Genomic DNA, 19,639 nt, shown 5'->3' with positions numbered 1-19,639 from the left:
CTATTGTGCATAGGGTCACCATGAGTCCGAACCTTCTTGACGGCACCTAACAAAAACAACAACAAATATTGGGTAGAGCCAGGTACATATCTTTCTCCACAATTTATATATCAAATTGAAAATAGGCACAGAGTTTCTGTTTGAGGTGATTAAAAAAAATTGGGGAAATAATAGTGGTGATGGTTAAAAACAAACAAACTTTGTCACAATGGGAAGGAGAGGAATGGTGTCTAAGGCTGGGTTCTCAAGAGAAGCAAAACCATAAACACACACTTCTCTTCTATACATATATATATTTACATATGAATATATAGAGAGAGAAGAAGAGAGAGACGTAGAGTTTTATATCAAAGAAATGGCTCACACAGTTGTAGAGGCTGGAAAGTCCCAAGTACATGGATGAGGGTGGAGGCTTCTCCTGACTCTTGTAGTTACAGGGGCTGGGGAACCCAAGATTGGCAGGTAAAATGGCAGGTCACTGTTTTACAGACTGTAGAGGCTGATGAATCCCAAGATAGGTAGTAAGCTACTAGCTCAAGTCCTATGAACCAGAGGTCTGATGAACAGGAGCCACTACAGGATACAGAGTGAGCAAAATCCAGAGAGCTTTGCCAGAGAGTCTACATATATTGGATGCAGGTGGCATCACCCCCCTTCCCCCCAGAAACTCCCTTTCAACTGGTTGGCTTCTTATAGCAGATCTTGTCAAGGTGGTGATTATAGTATATCAGATCTCATTATGGAAGTGATTATGTCATACATAGCTGCCAAACTACATCATAACTGCAAAACCACTGAGAATTATGGTCCAGCCAAATTGACACACAACCGTAACTATAACCAAATTCCTCAGGTTCTTGTCCTGTCCTATTAGTCTATTGAAATAAAATGGACACTGATGGCAAGGGAACCAGAAAGTGGCAATTTATTGTCTGCGCAGACAAGAGGCAAGTTGGGGCCTAGCATGAAGGTTTGGCACCAAATACAAACCACGGTTAGAGGCTGAGGTTTGCAAGGATGGCAAATAATGTTACAATTATCAAGCAAAGTCAGTAGAAGCAGCATTTATAGAATAAGACTGAAAAGAATGCTCTCTCAAAAACTTCTAGATTTCAAAATAGTTTAAAAGGAAAAGGGGGTAAAAGATAAATAAGCAATTTGGAACTTCTCTTCTCTCCAAAGTTTTTGTAAAAAAAAAAAAAAAAAAACTCTTGTTTTTAAGTTACAGGAATAGCCAGAGAGCAATGCAATTATTTTCCTATGTGCTTTCAGGCTTCTGTTTCAGATTTACCCATTCAAACTCATGATGATTTTGATTGAGCACCTCTGTCCTCTGCTTCTCAATCTGTGTGTTGTTGTTGTTGTTGTTAGGTGCTGTCGAGTTGGTTGGTTCCAACTCATAGCGACCTCTTTTCTGCTGACCCTGTACTTTGCCAAGCATGGTGTCCTTCTCCAGGGACTGATCCCTCCTGACAACATGTCCAAAGTATTAAGACGCAGTCTCACCATCCTTGCTTCTAAGGAACATTCTGGTTGTACTTCTAAGACAGGTTTGTTTGTTCTTTTGGCAGTCCATGGTATATTTAATATTCTTTGCCAACACCACAATTCAAAGGCGTCAATTCTTCTTCGGTCTTCTTTATTCATTGTCCAGCTTTCACATGCATATGATGTGACTGAAAATATCATGGCTTGGGTCAGGCACACCTTAGTCTTCAAGGGGACATCTTTACTTTTTGACACCTTAAAGAGGTCCTTTCCATCAGATTTGCCCAATGCAACGCGTCTTTTGATTTCTTGACTGCTGCTTCCATGCATGTTGATTGTGGATGCAAGTAAAATGAAATCCTTGACAACTTCTATCTTTTCTCCATTTATCATGATGTTGCTCATTGTTCCAGGTGTGAGGATTTTTGTTTTCTTTATGTTGAGGTGGAATCCATACTGAAGGCTGTGGTCTTAGATCTTCGTCAGTAAGTGCTTCAAGTCCTCTTCACTTTCAGCAAGCAAGGTTGTGTCATCTGCATAACGCAGGTTGTTAATGAGTCTTCCTCCAACCCTGATGCCCCGTTCTTCTTCATACAGTCCAGCTTCTCGTATTATTTACTCAGCATACAGATTGAATAGGTATGGTGAAAGAATACAACCCTGACGCACACGTTTTCTGACCTTAAACCAATCAGTATCCCCTTGTTCTGTCTGAACAACTGTCTCTATGTAATGGATCCTCATGAGCACAATTAAGTGTTCTGTAATTCCCATTTTTCACAATGTTATGCATAATTTGTTATGATCCACACAGTCAATAAAACACCGGTAAACATCCTTCTGGTACTCTCTTCTTTCAATCAGTCTGTGTAGTCAGTCTCCAAGTTCTAAAATACAAAGGAAATGTGCCACTGATGTCCTATGTCTCAGGCAAATCTTGCTCCAGTGAGGACCAAGGATTTTAAAACAGTTACAAATGGACCTTTGTAGACTACATAGAATTCTCCTGGGAGGTCAGACTTTCAGATACGCTTAAATTTCATTTTCTAGACTCTAAAGCTTAGGAGACTCTGTCCTTCTTGTCTCCCATCTCAGATGTGAGAGCTGAGGGCATTGTCCTTTCCTCCAGTGAGACAAAAGAGTTGATCTCTGGAACTCATTAGAAAGAATCCTTCCAGCAATCCTTTACTCCTTCTATGTATGTGATTACTGAATCCTAAGACATTCATTTGCTTCTAAATCATGTAACAATTTAAATTTAGGTCTGCATCTACATAATCTTTTTCTTTCTTTTTTTGATTGTGCTTTAAGTGAAAGTTTACAAATCAAGTCAGTCTCTCATACTAAAACTTATACACACCTTGCTACGTATGCCTAGTTGCTGTGTCCCTAATGAGACAGCACACTCCCACTCTCCACCTTGTATTCCACATGTCAATTCAGCCAGCTCCTTTCCCCCTCTGCCTTCTCATCTCCCCTCTAGACAGGAGCTGCCCACACGGTCTCATGTGTCTACTTGATCCAAGAAGCTCACCCCTCACCAGTATCATTTTCTGTCTTATAGTCCAGTCCAATCCCTATCTAATGAGTTGACTTTGGAAATGGTTTCAGTGTTGGGCTAACAGAAAGTCCAGGGACCATGACTTCTGGGATCCCTCCAGCCTCAGTCAGACCATTGAATCTGTTTTTTTTTCAAACGAAATTGAGGTCTGCTTCCCACTGTTCTCCTCCATCAGGGATTCTCTGTTATATTCCCTGTCAGGGCAGTCATCGGTTGTAGCCGGGCACTATCTAGTTCTTCTGGTCCCAGGCTGTTGAAGTCTCTCCTTTGTGTGGCCCTTTCTGTCTCTTGGGCTCATAATTACCTTGTGCCTTTGGTGTTCTTCATTCTCCCTTACTCCAAGTGGGTTGAGACCAATTGATCATCTTAGATGACTGCTTGCTAGCATTTAAGACCCCAGACACCACTCACCAAGGTGGGATGCAGAATGTTTTCTTAACACTTTTTCTTATGCCAATTGACCTAGATATCCCCTGAAACCATGGTCCCCAAATCCCTGCCCCTGCTACTCTGGCCTTCGAAGTGTTTGGTAGTATTCAGGAAACTTCTTTGCTTTTGTTTTAGTGCAGTCGTGCTGAACTCTCCCGTATTGCATGTTGTCTTTCCCTTCACCTAAAATAGTTCTTGTCTACTATCTAATTAGTGAATACCCCCTCCCTCCCTCCCCACCCTGTAACCATCAAAGAATATTTTTTCTGTGTTTAAACTATTTCTTGAGTGCTTATAATACAATATTTGTCCTTTTGCAACTAACGCCTTCCAGATTCCTCCATGTTATGAGATGTTTTGCTGATTCATCATTGTTCTTTATCATTGCATAGCATTCCATTGAGTGAATATACCATAATTTATTTATCCATTCATCCATTGATGAGCACCTTGGTTGCTTCCTTCTTTTTGCTATTGTAAACAGTACTGCAGTGAACATGATTGTGCATATATCTGTTCATGTGAAAGCTCTTATTTCTCTATGAATTATTAAGAGAAGTAGGATTTCTGGATCATATGGAAGTTCTATTTCTAGCCTTTTAAGGAAGCCCCAAATCGATTCCCAAAGTGGTTGTACCATTTTACATTCCCACCAGCAGTGTGTAAGAGTTCAAGTCTCTTCACAGCCTTTCCAACATTTATTATTTTGTGTTTTTTGGATTAATGCCAGCCTTGTTGGAGTGAGATGAAATCTCACTGTAGTTTTGATTTGCATTTCTGTAATGGCTAATGATCTTGAGTATTTTCTCATGTATCTGTTAGCTGCCTGAATGTCTCCTTTGGTGAAGTGTCTGTTCATATCCGTTGCCCATTTTTTAATTGGTTTGTCTTTTTGTTGTTGAGTTTTTGGAGAATCATATAGATTTTTTTAGAGATCAGACTCTAATCGGAATAGTCATAGCTAAATTTTTTTTCCCCCTGTCTGTAGGTAATTTTTTTACTCTTTTTGTGAAGTCTTTCAATGAGCATAAGTGTTTGATTTTTAGGTGCTTTTTTTTTTTCCAATTATTTAGTTTCTCTTCTGATGTTTGTGCATTGTTAGTAATGTTTTGTATACTGTTTATACCATGTATTAGCCCTTCTAGTGTTGCCTCTATTTTTTTTCTCCCATAATCTTTATTGTTTTAGATTTTATATTTAGGTCTTCGATCCATTTTGAATTATTTTTTGTGCATGGTGTGAGGTATGAGTCTTGCCTCATTTTTTTTTTTTTTTTTTTGCAGATGAATATCCAGTTATGCCATCACCATTTGTTAAAAAGACTGTCTTTCCTCATTTAACTGACTTTGGGCCTTTGTCAAATATCAGCTGCTCATATGTGGATGGATTTATGTCTGGATTCTCAATTCTGTTCCATTGGTCTATGTGTCTGTTGTTGTACCAGTACCAGGCTGTTTCAACCACTGTGGCAGTATAATATGTTCTAAAATCAGGTAGTTTGAGGCCTCCCACTTTGCTCTTCTTTTTCAGTAATGCTTTACTTTTCCAGGGCCTCTTTCCCTTCCATATGAAGTTGATGATTTGTTTGTCTATCTCATTAAAAAGTATCATTGGAATTTGGATCGGAATTGCATTGTATCTATAGATCGCTTCTGGTGGAATTAATATTTTTACAATGTTGAGTCTTCCTATCCATGAGCACGGTATGTTTTTCTACTTATGTGGGTTTCTTGGAGTAGTGCCTTGTAGTTTTCTTGGCATAGGTGTTTTACATCTCTGGTTAGATTTATGCCTAAGTATTTTATCTTCTTGGGGGCTATTGTAAATGGTATTGATTTACTGATTTCCTCTCTGAAGTTCCTTTTTGTTGGTGTAGAGGAATCCAACTGATTTTTTGTGTTTATCTTGTATCCTGATACTCTGCTGAACTCTTCTATTAGTTTCAGTAGTTTTCTTGAGGATTCTTTATGGTGTCTGTGTATAACATCATGTCATCTGCAAATAGAGATACTTTTGCATCTACATAATCTTTACTTTGGCTGTAATAATCTTGGTCTGATATTGGGAAGGACACTAAGAAATATAGATTTTGGGAGTCTGTAATGTGGATTTTGTTTAAGTCCTTGAATCACAAACACATTTCTCGCTGATTTGACTGGAGGCTTGATCTAAGCCAGTGCCCAGTGAGGATAACTTACTTTCAGATTGCCACTAATGACCAGAGATATCTGGGTAGAAAATTCCCAAGAGACTTAATTTGCAAGACCTGTAGCAGTTCTCAAGGAATGTCCATGGGGTACTTATGAGCATCCCGAGAATCACTGTTCTTCTTGGAAGCAACGTCATAACAAAACTCCAAAAACTAGTTGTCATCGAGTCAACCCCAACTCATGGTGACCTCATGTGTGCCAGAGTAGAATTGTGCTCCATAGGATTTTTAATGGCTGATTTTTCAGAAGAAAATCACCAGGATTTTCTTCCAAGGTGCCTCTGGGTGGGTTTAAACTTCCAGCCTTTCAGTTAGCAGTCAAGCACATTAACCAGAAGCTCAGCAGGACTTTCCTATGTTGGAATAAGGTGGACGTATTTTCAAAGCCCGACCTTGTAATGTTTTCTTTGTCTTCTAGAGAAGACACGAATCTCCCCTCATTTGTCCACTGGTTTCCTCTGAATTACTTCTTCTGAGGTTTTTGTCCTCCAGATGCTGTGGACGATACACCGTCCATGTTGTTTATGCCTTGTTTCTGTCATCTCCAACCCCTTGTTCACACGCACGCATTCATCATGGAGTTGATGTTTAGATTATATCTTCCTCCTCATCTATTTCTGATATCATCATGGTATTTTAAAAACACTTGTCTTAAGAACCATATTACAGTTGGCCCCATGGACCGTCATCATGTTTAAACTCTCCCTTTGTCCATCTAAGCAACTGCCATGCAAATTCTTAACCCTTGGACACTTGTTATTTATTGTTTATACATCCTAGTTTTTGAACACTGGAGTAAAACACATAACCGTAAATGAACTTGATACAATTTCTTATAGGACCATTGTAGGTAATGGGTCTTTCCTCTATTTTAAATTTCCCTCATTCTCTTACATGCTCCTTCAGAAACTCTTATGATATGTATGTATACACTGTCTCTGTTTTGTAAGCTTCTTTAAAATCCCTTTGTTACTATTGGGTTAATGACATATCAGCCACTTTTTATGCCTCTGGACCTCAAAGGTAAGGGGTGGCATAGTGGTTAAGAACTCAGCTGCTAACCGAAAGGTTGGCAGTTTGAATCCACCAACCACTCCTTGGAAATGCTGTGGGGCAGTTCTACACTGTCCTAAAGGGTCACTCTGAATTGGAACCGACTCCACTGACACCTAACAACAACAACAGATACATTTAGAGTAAAGGTGCGTCCCTTCTTGAAATGCATGTAGCTCAGCAGCCCAGAGTTGGAGCCTCATTGTTGTGTAGTTTGAGCACTCTAATTAGGTGATACTTCCTGGATGTGTTAGTTTTGTAAACTTTTGCCTTTTTTGCCTTCATTTCTGAGATATAAGGCTAGCAAGCATAATTAGGGCTTCCCTGTGTGGTAGTTAGGGAGCCCTAATGTTTTTTTTAAATTTTTTTCCATGTTGTATTTGGAAAGCCAGAGATTCCCCATGTAACCTAATGGAAAAGCTTTTACAATAAATTATTTATAAAACTTTCATTGGTGTATTGTCATACAACAGATCAGTGGTACCAGTGGTACCAGAGTGCCACTTGCCTCATTTGTGTCTTGTATAACCAGGTGATATTTCTCAAAATCCATGTTACCAACCAAAAATTTGAACATAGTTAGTAGGCATGCGTTCCAATAGTGAAAACACATGCCAAAAAAAATTAATGAGAAAAAAATGTAATTACAAAAGTTAATTGTCTTTAGTATTTCCCATCTCTTTGTATCTCAGTGCTCCATTCTTGATGGAGATGCTTTCTACAGGACCATCTCCTAGTTTCTCTCTCTCTCTCTCTTTTCTTCTTCTTCTTAATTTGTGCTGTATCTGCTCTTTAATACATGGATTGAATTTTTATTTTCAGTTGTCATTTCTTTATTTCTAGAAATTCTGTTTCTTTTTCAACTCTTACCAACTATAATGTTTTTATCTGTATTAATACTTTATACTTTATTTTCTTTTTTAAACGTTGAAATATTTATCCTTGTTATGTAATAATTCTAAAATATAAAATATTTATGTGTCTTTTTTTTAACTTTTCTTTGGCAGCTTGTCTTCTCATATGTTATGTGTACGTGTGTGTGTGTCTTGTTTGTCTGTTTTTAATTGTGATCTTATATTCCCTTGAATTTTTTCTGTTACTGAGTACTATATTTAAAGTGAGTTACATTGAGACATATGAATATGTTTCTGTGGAGTGCCCCAGGGTAATACCAATCCAGAAATCCTCTAAACAAAGCTAAAATTTTCATATATTACAGATTATATGAACTCTTGTCCCAATCTCTCAGAAGAGCAAATTGATTCCAAAAAATGACAAGAAAGGGAGAAATTCTGAAATGTTTTTCTTCATATATTTACTGTTTAAAGATGTATGTGTCCCCACCATAACTTTTTGCTGAAGGATTTATTTTCTAATCATACAAGGAATTCTAGGTTTACCCGAATGGTGACCTTGTTCCAGGTTATGTACTCTGTTCTCTGGGCACATTCATCTAAAGTCTAGGTACCCAAGAAATGAGATTTCTCCATGCTTTTGTGTATCTGTAGTTCTTTATTTTAATACTGAGTAAAAAAATTATATGGGTATAACTCAATTTGTTAATCCATTCACCGGTCTAGGGACATTTACATGCAAGTAGTTGTGTAGACATATATTTTTATTACTTGTGGGTAAATATTTAGGACTGGAATTGTTGAATATTCTCTAGTTCTAATATAGTGCCACACTATTTTTCAAAAGTGGTGGAGCAATTTTGCATTCTTGCTAGCAATGTATGAAAATTATACTCATTCCACAACCTCATCAACACCTGGTGTTACCAGTCTTTTTAATTGTACTCTTCTAGAGTGTGTGCAAAGGAGTGCTGGTGGAGAGATGATTAAGCACCCAACTGTTAACCAAAAGGTTGGCAGTTTGAACTTATCCAGTAGCTCCATGGGAGAAAGACCTGGCAATCTGATTCCATAAGGATTACAGCCAAGAAAACCCTATGGGACAGTTCTACTCTGTCACATGTGAGTCAGAATTGACTGAACAGTACCAAACAACAACAGTGTGTGTATAGCAGTATTTTGTAGCTTTTATTTGCATTTCCCTGATGAATAGTAATGTCGAGCATCATTTCATGTGCTTATTTGCCAACTGTTAATCTTTTTTAATGAAACTCCTCCTTAAATCTCATGACCTTTTTTTTAAAAAAAATAGAATTAATAATAGAACCTATCTCATAACATTGTTGTGACGATTAACTGAGTTAATGCATGTAAAACTCTTTAGGACACTACTGGCACATCTTAAATGTCCAAGAAGAATTAGTTCTTTTTTTGTACTCCACTAAGATTTTATATAAATATACCTGGAGCAGGGCAGTGGCCCTCCTATAAGAGGGATGTGTAAAAGTCTGCTACCAAGAAGAGGAGCATATGCAGTATAAAACATCCAGATATGTGACTGTGACCCCACAGTCAAATATTCTCTAGGCAGGAAGTAATCTCTGCCATAATGTATAAGGTCAAAGCGCTTTTCCTTGTGGCAGAGCCTTCCTTCCCCCATTCAGCTGGGTAAGGATCAAATTGCCTATTGCCTCCCTTGGTGATCAACTTGCCTATCCTCTGTGGTCTCTTTCATTTTTTTCATACTTTTTTTGTGGAGATATAATTCACATACCATAAAATTTACCTTTTTAAACTGTACAATTCAGTGTTTTTTAATATATTAAAAAGGTTATCCAACCATTATCACTATTGTATATCCTGAATAAAAGTTCCTTAGCACATACATTTATGCTGTAAATATTTTCTCTCAGACAGTGGCTTCCATTTTAATTTTCCCCAATTTATACACTGACTTATTTTTTGGTTGATGCAATCTATGTCCTATCAAGAAAAATCTTTACCTAACTCAAAATCATGAAGATTTTCTCTTAGGTTTTATTATATAAGTTTCATAGTTTTAGCTCTTGTCTATAGGACTATGATCTATTTGAGTTTATCTTTAATTATGATATGAGGTAAGAGCCAAGGTTCCCTTTGTTTCTTATGGCCAATGAATTGTTATGGGACTACATGTTAAAATAATTACTCTTTCCCCTTAAATTACTCTGGCAGCTTTCTTGAAAATAAATTGACCAAAGATATGTGTGTCTATTTCCAGATGCACTTTTGTTTCATTTACCTACATTTATTTTCTTATACCAGGGCCGCACTGTCGTGATTATAGTCAGTGACAAAAAGAAAGGAACTAACATATATGGAAGGACAGAAGAGGCAGAGCCAAGAAGGTGGAACAGAAGACGCTTCCGGCAAGCCCTCTTTACAACAGATACAAAAAAACAAGTGAAACAAGTATATTTATGACAACCTAGGAGCCCTGAACATCAAAGGCAAGCTTAAAATATGAACTGAGGGAAAGGGGGAGGAAGAGACAGTTCAGAAACAGAGAGGAATTACAGGACCTGAATCATGGGGAGCCCTCAAGCATCATTCCTTGGAGTGGAGGCAGCGGGCTGGTACTAGCATTCGGCCTCAGTTTCCTCAGGGAGAAGCAGCCAGCCACACAGCGTACTCACACCTCCAGAGCCAGAGAAGAACGGTGCTTTTGGCAAAAGCTAAGTACTTGCGTATATTTTACCATGCTCCCACACTCTTCCCCCTCCCCCACTCAAGCCAGCTTCAGCGGCTGCCTTCCCTGGGCATGAGATAGGCCTTGTGAACACCTAGAGCCATCCTCCCGGCCCTGGAGGAATAAATTTGCAATTGGGGATAGGATAAAGAAAATTTGCCAGCTCCACTAACCAGGAGAGTTCAGGACAGAAGCAGCTCTTATCCAGGCATAAATGGTCTGTGGGCTTTGAGTACCTTTCCCCTCTGCATGGACCTGTGTGGACCTGGTTCAGGAGAATAGGCCCTTGTGGGCAGACTCCAACCATTTCAGCTGTGCTGCAGAGAGGTGGGTGTTTGATGTTTGACATTGCTTTGCCTTATAAACAGGATCCTCACCTACCCACATCAGGGGACTAAGGACTGGTAGCTCCACTCAGGTCACCCAGCCACCCGTGATGGGGTCCAAGGATAAGTGGCACCTCCCAGTCCTTACAACCAAAAAGATTGGGTGCCCATGATCTGTCTCCAAAACCCACCAAACTGTACACTCTAGGGAACAGGGACATGCTTTCCTCAGAGACACGTGGGAGACAATTCTCAGCCCCCTGCCTTGTTCAGAATGTGACCCCCTTATGCAACCAGATACCGGTACCTACACCAATCACCCCTGCCCTCTAAGACTGTAGGACAGAGCCTATACCACACATTTGATGATCAGCTACCTGGATCTGAGCTAAATTGATATAAGAAAAGTGAATGGACCCTCAGACTGATATGCTTGTTAACAGCTCTAGCCATCTGGGGACAAGACGTCAGCACTCCAAAGGCAAAAATAATCAAGCTAGCTCACTCAAGCAACCCATTTGGGCGTATCAACACAAAACAAAGCAAGAAGTTACAACACACTAAGCAAACATAAAATAAACTACTATAATAATTATAGATGGCTCAGAGAAAACAGTCAATATCAAGTCACATAAAGAAACATACCATGATTGCCTCGACAAGCTCTCCAAACAATCAAAGGATCTTCTAGATAAAAGTGCCTTCCTGGAATTACCAGAGGCAGAATACAGAAGATTAATATACAGACCCTTTAAGGCATCAGGGAGGAAATGAAGCAATATGCAGAACAAGCCAAGGAACACACAGATAAAGCAATTGAAGAAATTAAAAAGACTATTCAGGAACATAATGAAAAATTTAATAAGCTGGAAAAAGATATAGACAGGCAGCAATCAGAAATTCAGAAGATTGACAATAAAATTACAGAAATAGACAATTCAGTAAAAAGTCAGAGAAGCAGAATTGAGCAAGTGAAAGTCAGAATTTCTGAACTTGAAGTTAAAGCACTTGGCACTAATATATTTGAAGAAAAATCAGACAAAGGAATTTAAAAAAGCAAAGAAACCTTAAGAATCAAGTGGAACTCTATCAAGAGAAATAACCTACGAGTGATTGGAGTACCAGAAGAGGGAGGGATAACAGAAAATACAGGGAGAATTGTTGAAGATTTGTTGGCAGAAAACTTCCCTGATATCATGAAAGATGAGAAGATATCTATCCAAGATGCTCATTGAGCTCCACATAAGGTAGATCTTACAAGAAAGTCACCAAGACATTATAATCAAGCTTGCCAAAACCAAAGACAAACAGTCACCTACAAAGGAGAGCCAAGAAGAATAAGCTCAGACTACTCAGCAGAAACCATGCAGGCATGAAGGCAATGGGATCGTTTGTATAAAAAATTGAAGGAAAAAAACTGCCAGCCAAGAATCATATATCCAGCAATAGTGTCTCTCCAATATGAAGGTGAAATTAGGACATTTCCAGATAAACAGAAATTTTGGGAGTTCATAAAAACCAAACCAAAACTACAAGAAATACTAAAGGGAGTTCTTTCATTAGAAAATCAATAATATTAGGTATCAACCCAAGACTAGAACACTGGGCAGAGCAATCAGAAGTCAACACAAACAGGGAAATAAAAATAAATAAATAAATCAAGATAAAAAAAATGCACAGAACAGGGTAACAGCAATGTTATTATGTAAAAGAAGACAACATTACAATAATAAAGAGGGACTAAGAATTGTAGTCATAGATATTCTATATAGGGATACAAAGAAATAAAATTAGGTTTAAATTTAGAAAAATAGGGGTAAACAATAAGGGAACCACAAAGGAGACAAACTATCCTACAGATCAAAATAAAATACAAGAAAAAAAGAGACTCACCAGAAACAAAATCAACAATAACGAATATGAGGAAAGGACTATATATAAAGATAATCCACTCAGCACATAAAATTAAGAAGGAAAAAGAAACTGCCAACAACACACACAAAAAAAAGACATCAAAATGATAGCACTAAATTCATACCTATCCATAATTATTCTGAATCTAAATGGACTAAATGCACCAATAAAGAGACAGAGAATGTCAGAATGGATTAAAAAACATGATCCATCTATATGCTGCCTGCAAGGGACACACCTTAGATTTAGAGACAAAAACAAAAACTCAAAGGATGGAAAAAAATATATGAAGCAAACAACAATCAAAAAAGAGCAGGAGTGGCAATACTAATTTCTGACAAAATAGACTTTAAAGTTAAGTCCACCACAAAGGATAAGGAAGGACACTATATAATGATTAAAGGGACAATATACCAAGAAGATATAACCGTATTAAATATTTATGCACCCAATGACAGGGCTGCGAGAGACATAAAACAAACTCTACCAGCATTGAAAAGTGAGATAGCTCCACAATAATAGTAGGAGACTTCAACACACCACTTTTGTGGAAGGACAGGATCCAGAAAGAAGCTCAGTAAAGACATGGAAGATCTAAATGCCACAATCAACCAACTTGACCTCATAGACATATACAGAACACTCCACCCAACAGCAACCAAGTAGACATTCTTTTCTAGTGCACATGGAACATCCTCTAGAATAGACCACATATTAGGTCATAAAGCAAGTCTTAGCAGAATCTGAAACATTGTAATATTACAAAGCATCTTCTCTGACCATAAGGCCATAAAAGTGGCAATCAATAACAGAAAAAGCAGGAAAAAGAAATCAAACACTTGGAAACTGAACAATACCCTGCTCAAATAAGACTGGATTATAGAAGACATTAAGGATAAAATAAAGAAATGCATAGACTCCAATGAGAATGAAAACACTTCCTATCAGAACCTTTGGGACACAGCGAAAGTAATTCTCAGAGGTCAATTTATATCAATAAATGCACACATCCAAAAAGAATAAAGGGCCAAAATCAAAGAATTATCCCTACAACTTGAACGAATAGAAAGAGAGCAACAAAAGAACCCATCAGGCACCAAAAGAAAGCAAATAATAAAAATTAGAGCAGAACTGGATGAAATAGAAAACAGAAAAACAATTGAAAGAATTAAGCAGACCAAAAGCCGGTTCTTTGAAAAAATCTACAAAATTGATAAACCATTGGCCAAACTGACAAACAGAAAACGGGAGAGAAGAAAATAACCCGAATAAGACATGAGTTGGGTGATATTACAACAGACCCAACCAAAATTAAAAGAATCATATCAGATTACTACGAAAAATTGTACTCTAACAAATTTGAAAACCTAGCAGAAATGGATGAATTTCTAGAAACACACTACCTACTTAAACTAACACAAACAGAGGTAGAACAACTAAATAGACCCATAACAAAAGAAGAGATTGAAAAGGTAAATAAAAAACTTCCAACAAAAAAAAAAGCCCTGGTCCGGATGGCTTCACTACAGAGTTCTACCAAACTTTCAGAGAAGAGTTAACACCACTACTACTAAAGGTATTTCAGAGTGTAGAAAAGGACAGAATACTCTCAAACTCATTTTACGAAGCCAGCATATCCCTGATAGCAAAACCAGGGAAAGACACCACAGAAAAAGAAAATACAGACCTATATTCCTCATGAACACAGATGCAAAAATCCTCAACAAAATTCTAGCCAATAGAGTTCAACAACATATCCAAATAATACTACTAATAATAATTCTCCAGTCAGCCCATGTCATTGAGAGGTTTAAATTGTCTCATAAGGATGACAAAATTAGTTTGAACATTTGACTCTTTTCCACTAAATTTTTTCATTGTGAGTGATTGAAGCCTTGTTGTCTGAAGCAAAAAAAAAAAAAAAAAAAAAGCAATCTTGCAAACTCATAGATTGGTAATGTTTCCTAAAATGCATTTCAAATTAAAGACTTCACAGTTTTGGATTTCTTTGTGAATTTATTTTTATGTCACCTTGTAGAAGTGTTAAGTAGATTGATTTTCATAATATAAACAGCTTTGTCTGTGACTTTTTAATACATATGACAAACAAATTTAATTTAACGTAAAGTTTTTTGAAAGACAGGCTCGATGTGTCTCTCTGATACTATGCCCAAGTGGGGTGACAGGAAGATCTTCCATGTAATTTTGAAGATCCATTTCCCAACTCCCTGTTTAATGTTTTATTTAAAAAAAAAAAAATTCTAGGAGAATGAAATGCATCTCTATATGAAAGATGATATCTCTCAATTGAAAAAAAAATTTGAACTATTTTATATATGTAAAATAGTCTATATATCTACATATCCAGTGAAAAAAAAAGGAATATGCTTTTAAACCTAGTGGCTTATTTTTCAGCTTCAAAACCATGGCCTGCTGGAGGTAAACCAGTCTCATTCATAGTAATAACCATTAAGATTTCAAACAGCTCTTTCAGGCCACTAATTACTCCAAATTAAACCTAAAATATTATAATACCTTGAAGACTTTACTACAATCTAGGTAAAAAAAATGAATATACAACTAATCTCAGGAACACTATTTAAAGGAATTTGTTTTATTTGATATATTATGTAGAGTGAATTGTATTATTTTTCTTGCATGCCCATTTTCTTTGATTTGGGCAATTTCTGGGCTGGCTAGATTATCCACATTACATTTGAATGATTTCTACAAAAATGAATATCTTTTACCTGAGATTGATTTGGCCATATATTGATTTTAAATTTTCTCAGGACAGCAATCACAAAGGAGCAAGGTGAGTGATGTATCTTTGTAAAGTGAGAAAAAGGTAGGATTTGAAAGTCCAGTGCAACCCCTACTGGGCAGCATGGCCCTGGAGGGCATCACTTGTAGTCTTGATTGGAGTAGAGAAAAAGGTTCTTATTTTTGCCTTACCACTTTGCTTTATGCTTAGGGCATAGTCATATTCCACAAAATTATTGGAATGGTGAAAGGTTGCAAACCATGTAAAATATTTCAAGGAATACAAATTCGTAGTGAGAACCTTAAGCAGTTGTATTAAAATATTTTTTAAATTAAAATTTTATTTTAAGTGAAACATACACACATGCATAAAACCCAAAACCCACTGCCGTCGAGTCGATTCCGACTCATAGTGACTCTATAGGACAGAGTAGAACTGCCTGACAGAGTTTCCAAAGAGGGCCTGGTAGATTCGAACTGCCGACCTCTTGGTCAGCAGCCGTAGCACTTAACCACTACGCCACCAGGGTTACCTACACATACATACATATGCATATATATTTTTCTATATAATGTGTAACTGTCTAGTTTTCATAACTGATTTTGAATACACGCATATTATCTCACCAAGTTAATATTTTTTAGTTCCCTTCTCCATTTTTATCATGGCCTCACCATTCCAAATTCCTCTTGTAGATTATATCACGTTTACTATATTTCTTTTTTTTTACTATATTTCTATAAATTTTTTACACAATGAAAATTCCTAATGTGAAACTGTTCAAAAAAAAAAATCCCTTAGTTTATACCAACTTGGCTGACTATACCACTACCCATTGCCCTCGGCTGACTATAGATAACGTAAAAAATAAAATTTCTACTAGATTAAATTTGCATATGAACTCATAAGATTTATTTGCAACTCATGAATAGAAAGTTTCAGACAATAGCTTCCCAATTTATGAATAGAAAATATAGCTTATGAGCTCATATACAAATTAGATTAATCTTGTAGAAATATCATTTTCAACAGATCTAGTGATGGGGGTGGGATTAATGGTACATTTTGAGCTAGGTTAAGCCCAGCAGGCAAGTCCTAACTGATTAACTCATATTTTGGCTTCTGAGGTCAGGCATTTACAGAAAGAAGACTTTGTTAGGTTTTGGTTTGCTGATCTGGGGCTTAGCATAAGTGACTGGATCTTGGACCAAGTATGAAAAAAAAAAAAAAAACCACTGCCTTCAAGTGGATTCCTACTCACAGAGTAGAGCTGCCCCACAGAGTTTCCAAGGAGTGCCTGGTGGATTGGAACTGCCCACGCTTTGGTTAGCAGCGGTAGCACTTAACCACTCTACCGCCAGGGTTTCCTCTACACTTACAGATGTTATATAGAACCACCAATTTAATTCATTTATAAGAGCTAAAATATTCCTGACCCACAAATGTTAACATAACTTTTATTAAAATGTATAAGAAAAACAAAAAACAAACCCATTGCCGTTGAGTCGATTCCGATTCATAGCGACCCTAAAAGACAGAGTAAAACTGCCCCATAGAGTTTCCAAGGAGTGCCTGGCGGATTTGAACCGCAAACCTCTTCGTTAACAGCTGTTGCACTTAACCACTATGCCACCAGGGTTTCCATTACAATGTATAGCCAATACAAATTCAAAATTGAAAAATGGAGTCAAGAAACATTTTTTTAAAGAATATTATACCATGTTTAAACAACACTGCCATTCTAAATTATATATATATATAAATGAATTGAGTGAAAAATTTTTCACAACATGTAAACATGTCTCTAGTCTATCATCATGAAGATATTTACAAGGGGAGTAATAACTCATGTTGGAAAATCATCAAATGTTTTATTCCCATATTATATTTTTATTCTGTGATTAATTTAAAAAAAACTAATTTTATTTTATTTTTTCCAAGTGTCCATTGCTCAATAGACAACAATTCAGTGTATAGAAACAGGGAGAGACATAGTCACCCAAGGTGATTAAAGGAAATTCTACTGCATTTAATAATCATTTTTGTTTTCTCTCAGTGGGCAATCAATGTTGTTACACGGAATTTTCGGATATGGTCTGCTTTATTTTGATTTAAGCCATTGTGATGGTTAAGACTGTGTGTCAGCTTGGCTGGGCCATGATTCTCAGTGTTTTGGCAGTTGTATAATATTGTGATCACTTTCCTGTTGAAATTTGGTATGTGATTAACCCCTTGATGGAATCCGCTGAGTGGTACTGGTGGGGGGGGAGCCTGTGGCAGCTCACTGCCCCCTCAGCCTTCATCTCTCTGCCTTCCATCAGCCTACTTCCTTCCTGCTTGGCTTGCAAATGTTGTTGGCTTGTTTTGGACCCAGCCGCTGTCTCTTGCCTGACCTCTGGTTCTTGGGACTTGAGGTAGCAGCTGACCTGTCCATCTTGGGAATCGCAGATCCTCACAGCATGTGAGCAAGAGTCCTGCTCCCTGACCTGCCTATCTTGGGTTCACCAGCCCCTGCAGCTAAGTGATTCAGGAGAAATCTTGTGATCTTCCCTGCTGACTTGGAGATTACTTGACAGTCACAACCTGTGACCAGGATCCCTGCTCTCCAACCTTCTTATCTTCGGTTCACCAGCTTCTGCAGCTCCGTGAATTGGGAAAAGACTCTATCCTTATCCAAGGATTTGGGACATTCCAACCCCTACAATCGTGTGAACTGTTTCCTTAATATAAATCTCTCTCTATATATTTATAGGCATTACTGGTTTTGTTTCTCTAGAGAACCGAGCCCAAGACAGCCATGAAGACAGAAAATCAAAATTTTGGAGCAAAGTTTATACTTCTTGGCTTTTTCCAATATGGCCAAATGAACACTGTCCTCTTTGTTGCTATCACTGCCATCTTCTTAGTGACTTTGGTGGGGGACATCGTACAGATCCACCTCATCCAACTGGACACCGGACTCCACATTCCCATGTACTTCCTCCTCAGTCAGCTCTCCTTCATTGACTTGATGTACATCTTCACAACAGTACCCAGGATGGCAGCAAACTTTCTGTCAAAAAGTAAGTCCATTACTTTTTTAGGTTGTGAGATTCAAACATTTGTGTTTTTGACCCTTGGTGGAACTGAAGCTCTTCTTCTTGGTTTTATGTCTTATGATAGATATGTAGCCATCTGTTACCCTTTACACTATCCTGTGCTCATGAGCAAGACTATCTGTATGTCCATGGTCACATGTGCATGGGCCAGTAGTTCTATCAATGCTTTAATACGTACACTGTATGTATTTCAACTTCCTTTCTGTAGATCTCGGATCATTAACCACTTTTTCTGTGAAGTTCCATCTCTATTGCCTTTGGTGTGTCAGAACACCTCCCAGTATGAGTATACCATCCTCTTTAGTGTCCTTATCATTCTGCTACTACCATTCATGGCCATTCTGGCTTCTTATGCCCAAGTACTTATTGTGGTGTACCAGATGAGCTCAGTAAAGGGTAGATGAAAGTCATCTCCACGTGTTCCTCTCACATGATTGTGGCAAGCCTGTTCTATGGGACCACCCTCTCCACCTATACAAGACCACACTCCTTGCATTACCCTGATGAAGGTAAAGTGGTGGCAGTGTTTTACAGCATCATTATACCTCTTCTGAACCCATTTAACTACAGTCTGAGGAATAAGGAGGTCACGGGGGCCATTAGAAGAGTGCTGGGAAAATGAATATTTGCACAGAAAATATGACTTTTGGAACCCCTTATAGTTTGAGACTGAACAACATGATTTGATTAGTGTATTGTCTAGAGAGCTGTAAGCTACAAGAAGTGTTTAAAAAAATAAAAGTAATGATGCTCTGGTTTATTCTCTTTTCAGAAATAACTAAAGCATTGTTATTAGAATTGGATGGATTTGCTGTGTAAAAGCTAGAGAATGGTTGCCATTATCAACTTTGTCTTCTAAAGCAATAGATTTAATCCCTGTCAACACAATACTCCCATGTCATAACAAATTGTAGTACCTTCTTTAATATTCTGAAATAAAATGCATATGAGATATAATTTATCATATAATACATAATATCAAGAAAATATATATGATGACCCAACTATAACATAGAGCAAAATGAATACATCCACTTATTTATTCATTCATTGAACAAAGGTTTTAATCCTTTAACTGTGTATGTGACACTGTCATAGGCACTGATGAAATGGGATGAAGCAAGATAAAACTGACATAAATCTCTGCTCTCATGGAGTTTAGATTTCATTGTTGGGAGAAAGACAATATATAAAATTAACTGGTAAATTTTGCAG

The 19,639-nt window shown here is 37.5% G+C and overlaps 1 pseudogene; it reads left to right on the top strand.

The window, feature by feature from the left end:
* The first annotated feature begins 18,030 nt into the window (after window positions 1-18,030).
* On the top strand, window positions 18,031-19,046 carry LOC135229488 (olfactory receptor 2AK2-like; annotated as a pseudogene).
* The last annotated feature ends 593 nt before the right edge of the window (window positions 19,047-19,639 follow it).

Source organism: Loxodonta africana, unplaced genomic scaffold (assembly GCF_030014295.1).
Source record: "Loxodonta africana isolate mLoxAfr1 unplaced genomic scaffold, mLoxAfr1.hap2 scaffold_32, whole genome shotgun sequence".
Classification (NCBI taxonomy): Eukaryota; Metazoa; Chordata; class Mammalia; order Proboscidea; family Elephantidae; genus Loxodonta; species Loxodonta africana.
This window is presented reverse-complemented; position numbering and strand designations above follow the sequence as displayed.